We start from the raw sequence: 13,115 nt of genomic DNA, 5'->3' as shown, positions 1-13,115 counted from the left end.
CCTGGAAAAAGTGTGGCTGAATTCCAGGGGTGCAGGGCAATGCCGGGCTGGGTTTTGTGTTGTCCGACTGGGTATTGATGGATGACCAGCTCATGTTTGCAGGAGCAGAACCCACCTGCTGGAGAGATGACAGGAAAGCAGCAGACACAGGTAGGAAGAATTGCTCTCTCCTCCCCCTCCCCCCCCCCCACCTCCAAAGTGCAAGTCACTGGGAAAACACAAGCTGTCTTTGGGGCTAGTTCCTGGCTCACCCATGCGCTGGCTGCAAGCTCAGGAGGAGGCCAGCACTCAGAACATCAGGCAGGAACATCGTGCAGAAAGAACACCACGGAGGACATGCATGCTGCTTTCTCAGTCTGCAAGCTCAGTCTGCAAGTCTCCTCCCATAGCACTTGAAACAGCACAACATATTAAAAGGAAATGGAGTTTCTCTTTCTTCCTCTTCTGTCCCATAAAGCATGCGGCTGACAGCGTGGGCGGCGGTGTCCCACAGACCGGGGCTGAGTCCTGGCCCTGCTGCCCACACACTGGGCCAATTAGGTCCCTTGCAAAAGAAGGGTTTACAAGTGTTTCCATTTGCATCGGAGATAATAATGAGTGCCCGCCGCAGTGAGATGGTTACAAAGATTCAATGAAGGAATGACTGGGCGGTCCTGAGCACCGAGCTTCATATACATTTAGATTTTTCCTGTAATTTTTGTTATATGCTGCAGGCCTCCAGCAAGACTCTTTCAAATTCATGTAGCAGATAGCGCTCACAACCTCCCTAGGTGGTCAGAGGTTACTGAATTGAAGGACTAGGAGAAGAGGAAGAACCTGTAGGAGGAACTCACATTTGCAGTAGAAATTAAGAAGAGTTTGGATTTAAAAGAGACCTGAATGCCTTTCACATTAGTTTATACACAATTCAGAGAGAGAAGGCGTTTCCCATTTGTTCTACTGGAACCTGTAACACAGAGTAAAAAACAACAACAAATAATAGCACAAATTCACCAATTTTCCTAATCAACAGGAAAAATGCATGCAGAATTAAAGGATGAGTACTGTAAGAAATACAGCTAGGAATCAAAACAAGTCTCTGAACAGGCACGCCCACTTCCTTAAAGGGGACATGCCCCCTCTAGTTTCATCAGGTCTGCTCCCCACTTGGTTACAGTCTCGCTCTGGCACTTCTGCTGTCCTGCCTCTCTCTTGCCTTCTGGATTGTGGTTCTGAAAGTTTAATGAGCCTCAGAAACACCTGGGGGGCTTGTTAAAGTAGAGATTTCTGGTTCCACCCATAGCGTTTCAGATTCAGGAGTCAGGGGTGGGGCCTGAGAATCTGCATTTGTCGCAAGTTTCCAGTGGTGGTGCTGCTGCTGCTGCTAGCGGGATCCTTGCTTGAAATAACAGCGGCCTAACTTCATCCTCTTACGCATCACTAACCTCTTTATGCCTCAGGTGCTTTGTCAGTTGGGGAATAAGAACGTCTACTCGATTGGGTTCTTGTGAAGATTAAATTAGTTACTCTTCATAAAGTGTGTGGAACACTTTCTGGAATTTGTTAAGTCCTCAATAAATGTGGGCCAGATAAGCCATAATCCAGAGAGGGGGCTGCAATAAAGGATGCACTCTGCTATATGTGCTATAAAATTTTCCACACTTGGTTTGTAGAACTCAGGCGGTCTCTGCAAATGGGTTCTTTTCTTCTCCTTGCCCTCGTCAATTCATCCTTTCAAACTATATTAAAAATGGCACCTAAAAGTTATTGGGTACCCACTATGTGCTAAGAATCTGAAGCACTCACCACACCTCCTTTCTGTCACCTTCACAACAATCCTGTGTGAAGGGGCTATCCCCCACTTTTGCAGGTGAGGTGAATGAGGCTGCAAGAGAACCTAGATATCTTAAGTATCTTGCTCTCTGTCTCACAAGCTCTAAGTGGCAAAACTGGGATTTGAACCTCCGAAGCCCATCTGTCTGCAGAGCCGCCCTTCACCACCCCAGGTATAGCAAATAGGTTTCATCATCCAGTCATTCCGTCTGTAGACAGCTGCCTAGGGCACAAGATTCTGAGGCCTAAATATCCTGACTCGAGGGAAAGGGTTGCTGGAATTGATTAGAAATGTCTAACTGCCATGCAAGCTAGAGAGGGGAATCTCAAAACATAGGCCAGATATTTGCTGCCCCTGCACTTTGCTATGGCAACACAGATGGTGGTAGAGCTTTCCTAATTTTATTGAAGATTATATTCAAATATGCACAAATCAGGTGAATGCTCCCAGGAGCTGCTAATGATTTCAGATCTGTAGTCCAGCTTCCCTGCTCACTGTTATTTAATTCAGTGGTATTTCAGTGCACACCAATGAAGGCAAATACTTGTGTGACTAAGCCACATCTGTAGATGGTTTTAGAGTTCCAGCAGAGGTATGGTGCTTTAAAATTGTCAATAGACTATCTGACATGGCTGATGAATATTCTAGCAAGTTTCTGGATAGTACACAAGGATTTAAACAGGAAAGAGATACTCCATCTTCAGGTAAAACTTGAAAAAAAAGCTTTAACTTCCTGAAGGTGACTCCTGTTTGTGTGAGGGTATTTTCCACTCCTCTTAAGCCCATGGTTCTCAAACTTCAGTGCTTGGGAAAGCTGACATTAGAGAGCTTGTTTTAAAATCAGATTTCCAGTTCCCTGCCTTATCCAGATGATCAGGTTTGGAACTGGGCAACCTGCACTTTAAACAGGTACCACAAGGTCTATGGACCACGCCTGGGAAGCCCTACCTTAAGCAATGCTATAGAACAGCAGCTCCCGTTTTTTCCATATAAGGAAACCATTTCTACTCAAATTACCTCTCAGACATCACTTGATAGCAGTTGAGAAAATGCAGGATGGCAACAACAACAAACCTGCAATTCATTTTGTAATAATTATAGACAAATGTGTCTTATTTACCACATTAATTTATGTAAAAATAGTTGAAAATGAGTAGGAACTCTGTGTAAGAGATAGTCTTTAACCCACCTGTGTGCAATGCTCAGTGTACACAGAGATTTACATTTTTTTACAGATGACTCTGCAAACCTTTCATCCACCCCTCCTGCAACTGTGTCTGCCCACCTGCCAAAAGAGGTCCACAGGCCAAGGAGGGAAACCACTGAAGACAGCTTCGATCCCTGTTTTCTCTTTAGGACAGTTGTCACTTGGCATGTAGATGGGCTATCACTCACCTGCGTGGGAGGGGAGAAGAAAAATCACATTCATTGGGGACTTATGTGGTAGAAGTGGATCCATATTAGCATCTTTACATACATATTTTCACGTAAAAGGAGAAGTCCCATTCCTTCTTCCATTATCTGTACCAACAGAACAGAAATGCAGATTTAAATAACTAATTTTTACTTTACTGTAAAATCAAATATCTCCATTTCTTATATCTCCATGCTAGTTTTTATGCTTTATGTGGCTAAAACCCACACTTTTAAATGATATTGAACCACAAAAAGGTGTTGGGCATCTACTGTGAACAAAACACTGTGCTGAGTACCATAAAGACCTCAGTAAAAATGAGCTTGGGTTGAATACAGGGGATTCTCATTATTAAAGAGTAATCATTTGGACATTTTTGGTTGGTACCTATTCTGTTCGCAAAATTCAAAACTCTTATCAAGTTTAGACACTGAGAAGACAGTAAGGCAGGACTTTCTTTCCTTAATAAAAAATGACTGTTTCTAACAGATGTGGCTTAAATACGATTATGATTCCAATTGCCTTTTGCTTAAGCTCACATTCAAAGTCACTTGAGTTCACTGAGAAATCCCCAAGTAGACAGTGGGAGATACTGTCTCCAATTCAAAATTCACAGAGAAAATCTATAAAGTACATGTGGACAAAAAAAAAATAATGAATATATATATATATATGACAAAGAAAAAGACACCACAATTATCAGTAACCAACAAGTGTTTGCCCAGTGTTACTGTCCTGCTTAGCACAGCTGGACTGGCTTGACATTACTGCATGTTTGTTTGACATTGTCATCAGTGGTAACAATGAGGACTTGGACTGTGGTAAAAGCCCAAATTTAGTAACTCGAGGACAAAAGCACTCAGAAAGCTGGCCTTATCGACTCAGTTCTGATCGTTTCTAGCTAGGCTATGCTTGGATTTAAAACCATCAGGCTTATAGATGATTGAGCTGTAGTTCATTAAGAAATGCTTGCAGGGTGATGAGAAAGGAGAAAATGAGAACTGCTTCATTGGGGAAATTTTTTTAATGCTATTTGTCTTCATGACACCAAGGAGAAGCACAAGGAGATTTCTGAGGCTGCCTTTAGTTTGCAATGACTTTTCACCTCTGTTGATCTCTGACCTGGCTGTTTCAATCACACAGACTCTGAAGCTCAGAAGCTCGACAAGGTGTTTTAGGAGACAGTTTTTATTTGTAGTGCGGTGGAAAGGAAAGAAGTTGAGAAGAAAATCTCTCCAGCAAGACAAATTACATCTGTGCTTTGGCAGACATAGGGTTAACAGGACATCAGGTCCAGTTTCCTGCTCAGCAGTTTAATTGCTGCAGGCCAAGGAAACATTTGAGGGAGAGGGGGCTGTTACTGGGCACCTCATTTTTCAAAGACCTGTCAGAAAGCTAGTCCGCTGAATGGGTTTGATACAGAAACCAAGAATTGGGTCTGTTTCCCAAATTTGAACGACTGGACCCCTATTGACTTGTCCCCAGCAGGAATTCTCTAGTTATTGGCTACCATTGTCCTTTCATCTGTTGTAGCAATAGGTTGTTTTCCAGAAAAGGTATACTGCAAAGAGAGGTAGGGGTGGGGGGGTGTGATTTTAAAGCAGGGTTCCCAAAATTGAGCTTGTGTCAGAATCACCTGGAGGGTTTGATTCAGTAGATCTGGGTGGAGCCCAGAAATGTGCATTTCTAACAATTCCTAGGTGGCGCTGCTGTTGGTGGCCTTAGGAACACTGTGTGAGAACTACTATTCTAAAATATACCTCCCACAGTCTTCTTTCTGTCTTCTTTTTTTTTGTATCAATATTCTTTTTTTTATTGTTTTTCTATTAATTGTCCCATTTTTCCTCCCGTTGCTCTCCCCTGTCCCACCCACCCACACCCACCCCACTGCCCCCACCCCCACTCTCCCACAGTCATTCCCCACCCTGTTGTCCATGTCCATGGGTCATTTATACCTGTTCCTTGATTAGCCCCCTTCTCCTTCTTTCCTCCCTTCTCCTCCTGCCTCCTCCCCTCTGGTCACTGTCAGTCTGTCCCTTGTTTCCATGCCTCTGGTTCTATTTTGTTTGTTTATTCATTTTGTTCATTAGGTTCCTGTATTAGGTGGGATCCTATGTTAATAATTACACTTACACACATACCAGCATAATAAATGTTGCATGATAAGTTATAAAATATTAATTATTACTATTTTTAATGGCTACTTAGAGTAGCAACTTGTGCCACTATTAATCTTCTAAGGCAGGTATTATTGCCCATTGTACCAATTAAGGCCTGATCCAGCCCAAATCTCACTCCTAAACTCACACTCGTCACTACTTTAATACATTCTTAACAAGTAATAAAACATGAGGCAAAATGAACTAAAAGTATTTTTAATCAATGTCTTTTCTACGTTCTAATAGAAGATACACTAATTCTAAATGGAAGAATATAAACTTTCTTTTTCCTTATGTCACTTAGACATAAGGAATATCTAAAAAAATATTGCAAAATCACCCTGCCAAAAAATGTGTACTGAGTTCTTCCTAGCTGCTTACCACAGGACAAGTCAACTTCCTGACCCAAGGTACCTGAAACAATAAGGGGATAGTCTAAGTTTAGTCTAAATGTCAGCTGTAAGTACCAGAGGATTTTTTTTCTTTTTTGCCTTGACAAATAGCAGTAAATGCAAAAGATAATGTGGCATCCGAACAATGTCTTAGAGAAGTGGTTTTCAAACTTCACCTGGCATCAGTCACCTGAAGAGCTTGCTGAAACACACGTGGCTGCCTCCCAGTTTCTGACTTAGCAGGACTGGTGTCAAGCCCAAGAATTTGCATTTCTAAGAATTTCTCAAGCAACGCTGAAGCTGCCAGTCCAAGGACCACACTTTAAGAACCATTGTTTTAGAACAAGCCTTCCTGGATTCTGATCCATCCGTACCCATCGATTCAGGAGACACTGCTGAAACACCTGCTACGTGTGAAGCTCCTTTCTATCCTGAGGATAAAGTTGTAACTCAAGCAGACAAAATCTTTGCTCTCACAGAGCTTGCTACTAGGAGGAAAAACTGACCAGAAAGAATAAATTTATAATGTAAGAAGAAAGCTTAAAAAATAAAAGTAGGTAGATGGAGAGATTCTATTTTAGCAGTGTGTTCACCTCTCTGAGGAAATATTATCCATGAGAGCAGAAACCTAAAAGGTGATGGAGCAAGGCAGTGTGGATATCGAGGTGAAGAGAGTTCCAAAGAGGAAGTGCAAAGGCCCTGAGGCAGAAATGTGCGCAGTGCATTTAAAAAAAAAAAAGTGGCAGAAGGGGAGTGTGCAAGAGGGAAACAGTAAGAAAAGAGATTCAGATTTAATAGGAATCTGAAGTTTTAAAATCTCTCCAGGAGAGTCTAATACACATCCAGGTTTGAAAATGACTTCTCAGATGCACTCATTTCCTTTTTATTTATATTTTTAATTGAATCCATTGGGGTGACATTGATTAATAAAATTACACAGGTTTCAGATATACAATTCCACAATACATCATTTGTATATTGAATGTATTGTGTTCACCACCCCAAGTCAAGACTCTTTCCATCACCATTTATCCCCCCTTTCAGAGGCACTTATTTCTAAAGCTCATACAACTTTCCTTAATTTTCATCAACACTATTTTGGTACATGATCTGAGAGTAGACACATCTCTGGAGGACAAAACAAAGAAAGCATCCTCATAGGATAAAGCTTATTGAGCATGCCCAGGGACTGAGTTTTGTATGATTTTTACTCAAAGAAGTCTTTTCTCTCTCTTAAACAAGAGCCTGAGCAAGCTTATATATACAGGCGTGAACAAAAGTAGGCTTATCATTGTAAGTGCCCAAAATACAGGGTCAGTAAAGCTATTGCAATAATTAAAGCATGCATGCCTTTTCCATATGAACAACTGTAAGCCAACTTTTGCTCACCTCTGTATTGAGTGTGGAAATGGAGGAAAAAGGCTGAGTCCACAAAGGAAGGAGCAGCTCTTGGTGACAGACAGGATATGGAGGGCACAGGAGGGAAAGACTGGCTGATATGACTGTGAGTGGGGTTTTAGAGAAGGAATGCAATTTGGATGAGGACGACAATGAGTCTGATTTTACACATGTCTATGTTAATCAAATAAAAGTGTGGGTGCATGAGTACATGTGTGTGTGCTAGGATGAAGGTAAGATAGTAAGACTTGGAAAAAAGGTCATGGCTGTACACATACAGGTGCTAAATGGAGCCCCAAATTAAATAAGTTCCCTGAAGAAGCAAATATGAGGGATAGAGAAGACAGGGCCAGGACTAAGCCCCAGAGGGGAGGGAGGCCCAGGGTCGAAGGAAGAGATAGAGGATCAACAGCAAAAGACAAGAAAAGTGCAACAGCCCACAGCCTGTTACCCCAAATTGCTGTTTCTGACAGAGCTGCAGCAAACACAGAATGGACAAAGGTCTGCTCTCCTGTCCTTCAAGCATATAGGTATGCAACCAGCTGGCTTTGCAAAAAGGATCTCCCGTTATACAGGGCACTTTATTCCATAAATAAGTCAGACTCAATTATTTTATATCAAAACAATATCTTAGCTTTTAACAAGCACAACTGCCAATACCCAGAGTCACACATTATAAATCACTATTTGCTCCTTCCTACATTTTCTAATTTCATGCTAAGGAGACAGGGCTGAATGGGGTCATTAATCTGAATTAGAAATACTGTGACCTGCTCGGCATTCTGCTTGCTAATATTGTGTGGCAGAGCTGGATCTGTGGGGGTTTTACTTTCTGTACAGTTCTGAGGAAGAGGTGGGGTGGGGGAGATGCCAAGTCAGTTTTAACCTTTAAGACCTTTTTTATTCCAGATGCCATTTGGGCATCTCACATTGGGCTTTGTAATCATGGCTATTATTTCAGTGCTTTTACTGAAGCTGCGGTCAAATGACAAGCTTTGTTCAGCCTTTACCTGGGAGTCTAGAAAGCTCACCTAAGAAGCCTAAAATAATGTTCCCCTTTATTAGAAAATGGGGATTTGGATATTTTTCTTGTGGAAGTGACATAACCCATGGATGTTTCACTGGTGACACCATTGAGGGAAGGATCTGAATGAAGCAGGAGTACCTGTAAAGCAGGTAGTCCAGTGAGTCTCTTTTGCCACTGGCTGCTTGCTTCAGAGGAAATACAATGAACGGTCCTTGAAAAAACATAACTGCAAAGCCATCAGTTACAGCTTTCAGATATTATTTCATTTGTATTAACTACTTACTGTGTGGGCTGGAAAAATACACAAAAAGAAAACTCAAGTTTTTTAATTTACCTTCTTCTTTAGGATTCTAGTAAGAATTTTGATGGTATTGCTGGGGCTAATAGGAGTTGGGGGTTATCTGAAGATTCAGAGGTACACCAGTCTTGTGCTCCCCACTCCCCTGAAACAGAGGCACAGATGATAGATAGCCCACACCTAGTGCAGCAACCTTTGGTCAAAAGATATCTTCCTTGACTTACCCCATCCTGCTCTGATGCCTGACTGGTCACAGTCATTGCTGCTAACAATATTACTAGTGGAAATGCACTAGAAATAAAAGTGTGTTCCAAAAGGGTTGGATAAATTCCCAGCAGGAGGTCTGTCAGGGTGTGTCTGCAGGAGCAGCAAGACCTTTCAAGGTCATCAAGGAGAACAGCCACATTCCCCCAAGTCACATCTAGGTGTCTTTCCCAGACCCAGAATGCAGAGCTGAAGGAGCTGTGGGTCTAAGAGTCATCCATGTGTCTTATCCTCTGGGCCCCACCACACCATCCCAGAGTCCTTGGAGCTGAGAGGATAGGATCGTCAAATTTCTTTATGGCTTGTGCTTAAAAGTGTTCCCTCTGACTCATCTCCTGACCCCCACACTCCCTTTTATGGTCCTGGAGAGTTAGGTGACTGAAACTGGCCACTTTGCTGAGAACCTCTCAAGCTTCATGGTGTCCCACTGCCCCTTCCATGTGCCGTGCCTCCTCCTGGGAGACCCACAGGTGACTGTGATCAACCTGCTTCAGAGCCTTGGTTGGGCCTTGGGGGTTTCGTTACTGCTCTAGGGCTATGGAAAATCTGAGTAATTTTCTGTGATCCCAATTGCAGGGTCCCCAGTCAGTATAATTATAAGTTGATTACTTCCCCTCCTACTCCCGTTCCTCTTCCCTTTAGGCAGGTGAAACAATTACCATAGCTCCTTTCTCCTTCAGTCAGACATTTGTACAGGCCATTTTCCTCACATCTCATGAATCTTCTCAGCTGATTGTTATGGGGGGAGGGTACTTATTATTTAACTCAGAACAGCAGAACGCCTCCCTGTCATAGATTCCCCCACGCTCACAGCCTGGGGTGCCTTCTGTTCCCTCAGTGTGAGTGCAGAGCAGGTGATACCTCCCTGAGCACGGCCCCAGAAGCCCCCAACACTCAGCCCTCAGCCCACCACAGCCTGGCTTGGAGATGGCCCCTGGGTGTAACAAGGCCAGAGGAAGCAACACCGTCTCCGTGAGGGAGGCACTGGGGGCGGGACAGGGAGAGAGAAGGCTTCATGTGCACTGAGAAATGTGCAGAATTCCCCCTAACAGGTCTAAATGTCCCTCATACACTAACTGCAAAGAAAAGAAATGAAATCCCTTCTCGAATCAAGTAAAGCAGTTCCAAACACAGGAGGGGCATTTGTGAGACTTGGGTTTGTGAAGCCAGAATCGAGGGGGCTGTTTCAATTCTCTCCAGGACACCCCCTAATCGCCTCTTTCCTCCTTGCTCCATGAGTGACCCTACCAAAGAGCCCAGCAGAAATGTTCATCCTAAGGCTCTTCATGAGGTAGAGGGAAGGGGTTTCCACCTCGCCCTAAGTCCAGCCCACAGAGCTGAAGTCTGAGGGAGCTCGATCCTGGGAATGTCCCTCCATCGCTGAAATTGTAAAATCCGCCCCCAGTGCTGTGCATTTCCCTGCTTCCAGGTTTGCAGCTTCCCTCTTCTGAAGGCACAGTTTTGCAGGGAACTGAAGCCAGACTCACTGTCCATTTCTGCCCCTATGGCACACACTTCAGAGCCCTTGTTGCATTTTTAATTAAGCAGTTTAGCTGCTGTCAGCATTTCCACAATCATTTCTCATGCTCCTTCCTTCAGCGTTTTACAACGTAGCAGCAATTCCCTAAAGAGAATGTCAATATACAGCAGCGTGAAGCAGGAGAGCACGGTCACAGTCTGGGGGACTTGGGTTCAAATCCCAAGTCAGCAACGTACTAGCTGCATGGCCTTGGGCAAATTGCACAACTTCCCTGCATTCTAGTGTCTTCATGAATAAAATGGGGGTGATACCAGTTCCTACCTCACAGAATAGTTGTGAGCATTAAATAAGATCATGAACATAAATACTTGTCCTGGGTATAGAGCAGCGCCACACAATCAATATAAAATGTTAGCCACATATGTAATTTTAAATTTTCTAGTAGCTTCATTTTAAAAAAGGGGGTGGAGGGAAACAGGTGAACTTAATTTGATTTATATATTACAAAATATTATCATTACAAAACATCAACGTCAGATATATAAGTGAAATTATCTATACCTGCTTTTGGTTGTACTAAATCTTTTGAAATCTCACATATTATCTTTTACAGCTCAATGTGTACTGGCCGCAAGCCAAGCACTCATGGAAAGTGGCTGCAATATGCAGCAGCACAGGTCTGAAACATGGTAAATACTCAGTAAAGGCCAGGTCCTTTCACTTTAACTCTGTCTTTCCATACCTTGGAGTTCAGAGATATTCGGAAATGAACATTGAAATCACCTTTAGCCCGAAGCTGAAAGGCTGTTTTTGAGTTTCAATGCTGGGCTTTTGCTGCAGGAACACAGGCAAGGACTGGATTCTCTGCCTTATGATCCCGATCTTGACAAAAAGGCAGATGTTGCTACTGTCCTGAGTTCTGGAATCCTACACCTCAGATTTGCAGGGGGCCCTCAGTGGACTATTTCTAATCTCTTGCTGGATGTATAAGCACCTAATACAAAGCCCGTGCTGATCCCTCAGCCTCCTCTTGAATGTGCCTTGTAATGAGAAGCTCCTCACGCCTCTGAGAATGCCCTTTTTACTTTCAGATGCCTGTGGTTATTAGAAAACTCCTTTAGAAACTCTCCTTCTTCTCTCTGCTCATTGGTCCTTATAACCAACCACTAGAGAGAGAAATGTCAGTCATCCTCCGAATGACAAATCTACCAGTACTTTAAGTTGGCTCTTGGGTACAACTGTGTTGAGGATAAACAGCTGTTATTTTCATGGTTGCGGATATTATAGAGTGTGAAAGCCCTTCCTCGTGCTATGTGTATGTAGTAGTGGTTATGTGTCCTTTGCAAAGTACAATCCCAGAACTAAACATAAAATGTACAGTTCCAGCCTTGAAGACCAGTGTTCCCAATTATAGGCAACCTCACCACCACTGCCATCATCACTGCACCCTCAGCCCCTGGTGGCAGGCAGCTTCTCAGCCCAGATGAGCCCCTGCATGCCCAGCTCTAGGTCAGATGCCAGGCACTCTCCACCTACCAGCTGGAGAGTCACCCTGAAGCTGGCTTCTCTCCCTTCCAGCCTGTGTGCAAGAAGGGCAGGGAGAACAGTGCCACCTCTCCTCCCACATGCCAGGGTCTCTGAGCCCTTTCCAACAACTGCACAGCCTCATGCAGAGTCAGGGACCCTGGAGCTGCCTTGGAGGGTCCTTTGTCTGGGAGATAAGGTTGCTCCCCCTGCACTCCTTTGGCAATGGGTAAGTGGTGGCCAGCTTCCTTGTGAGTGATATGGAGATTCGTCTTGCCAAGATCCCAGCACTGGGGCTGTTGGTTCAGCCCCTCCTCTTAGGGATTTCTAGATATTTTTCTTCATATCAAACTCCCGTTAAGGCCCAACTCAAAAGAGTGTGGTAAGCAATGTGCAGGGATGGTGGGTGGAGCCAAACACACTGCTCCAGAGATGCGGAAGGAAAGGAGCAGCTGCAAGAGAAGATTAAGCTCAGCCCTGCTCCCATCAATCAATAAATCAGTCAATCTTTATTGAGCCCCTCTGCCTGCACATGCTCATTAGCCAGCATGGACCCAAGAGCTGCAGCTCTGATTCTGGGATTTGAGGGGGAGGAGAAGGCCTCTGGTCAAAATATTTTCACCTCACAAAAGTCAGTGGTTTCCTTGTAAGGTCATTAGCTAATTCATGCTAAGGTGTTAATGACTTATAAGCTTCCTTTCTTGCTAAAAGGACTCCAGCTGGAGGGAGAGGGGGACCTGGGTAGGGAGCACCGGAAAGGGTAAAGGATGGAGAAGCAAAAGCTAAAGGCAAGTGTCTCTTTCTTGCCATTTTCCCTAGGGCTTGGCATGCTGAGTTTTAATTAGGGTCAGGACAGAAAGTAGGAACAGGCACTGGTGACGAAACTGCTTTCATTCCCTGGCTCTTCCCCTCCCCAAATGTGACCTACAGCTGGTTACTTAGACTTTCAAGCCTCTGCCCCCTAACCAGGATAAAGGGACGGTCCACCAAATACAGTTGGGAGAATGAAAACACTTAGTGCAGCTCCCAGTTTCAAACATAAAACATGGTGCTTACTTTTGTTCATATTAAATTCAATCGAGACTGACAGGAGCTATGACCTTCAAATTGTCCAGCTCTTTCTGATATTAATTCCCATTTATTTATATATTTTCCTTAGATTACCTTTTAGTTAATGAGTTTCACAAGTTTATTGTTCTAAAATCACCTCCCAGAAAAGTCAAAGGCAGCCTCCTCGGCCCAGTGTTTTGAGCTTTGCAACCAAACTGCAATTTTTTTATTCATAATTTCATAGATTCTGCCCATGCCTCAGCTCAGGCTCTTCCCTCTGCAGAGCCTATGGCATG

At 43.7% G+C, this 13,115-nt stretch overlaps 1 long non-coding RNA gene across 1 annotated transcript in view; it reads right to left on the bottom strand.

Moving 5' to 3' along the window:
* Positions 1 to 3,226: 3,226 nt before the first annotated feature.
* Positions 3,227 to 13,115, bottom strand: part of LOC150005993 (uncharacterized) — a 301,478-nt gene continuing 291,589 nt past the window's right edge. The window contains exon 3 of the long non-coding RNA XR_016511710.1: positions 3,227 to 3,334. This is a non-coding gene — a long non-coding RNA (uncharacterized LOC150005993). The remainder of the gene's footprint in view (positions 3,335 to 13,115) is intronic.

Source organism: Furipterus horrens, unplaced genomic scaffold, assembly GCF_987537825.1.
Source record: "Furipterus horrens unplaced genomic scaffold, mFurHor1.1.pri manual_scaffold_6, whole genome shotgun sequence".
NCBI lineage: Eukaryota > Metazoa > Chordata > Mammalia > Chiroptera > Furipteridae > Furipterus > Furipterus horrens.
The sequence above is the reverse complement of the archived record's forward strand: the minus strand, read 5'-3'. Positions and strand labels throughout refer to the sequence as shown.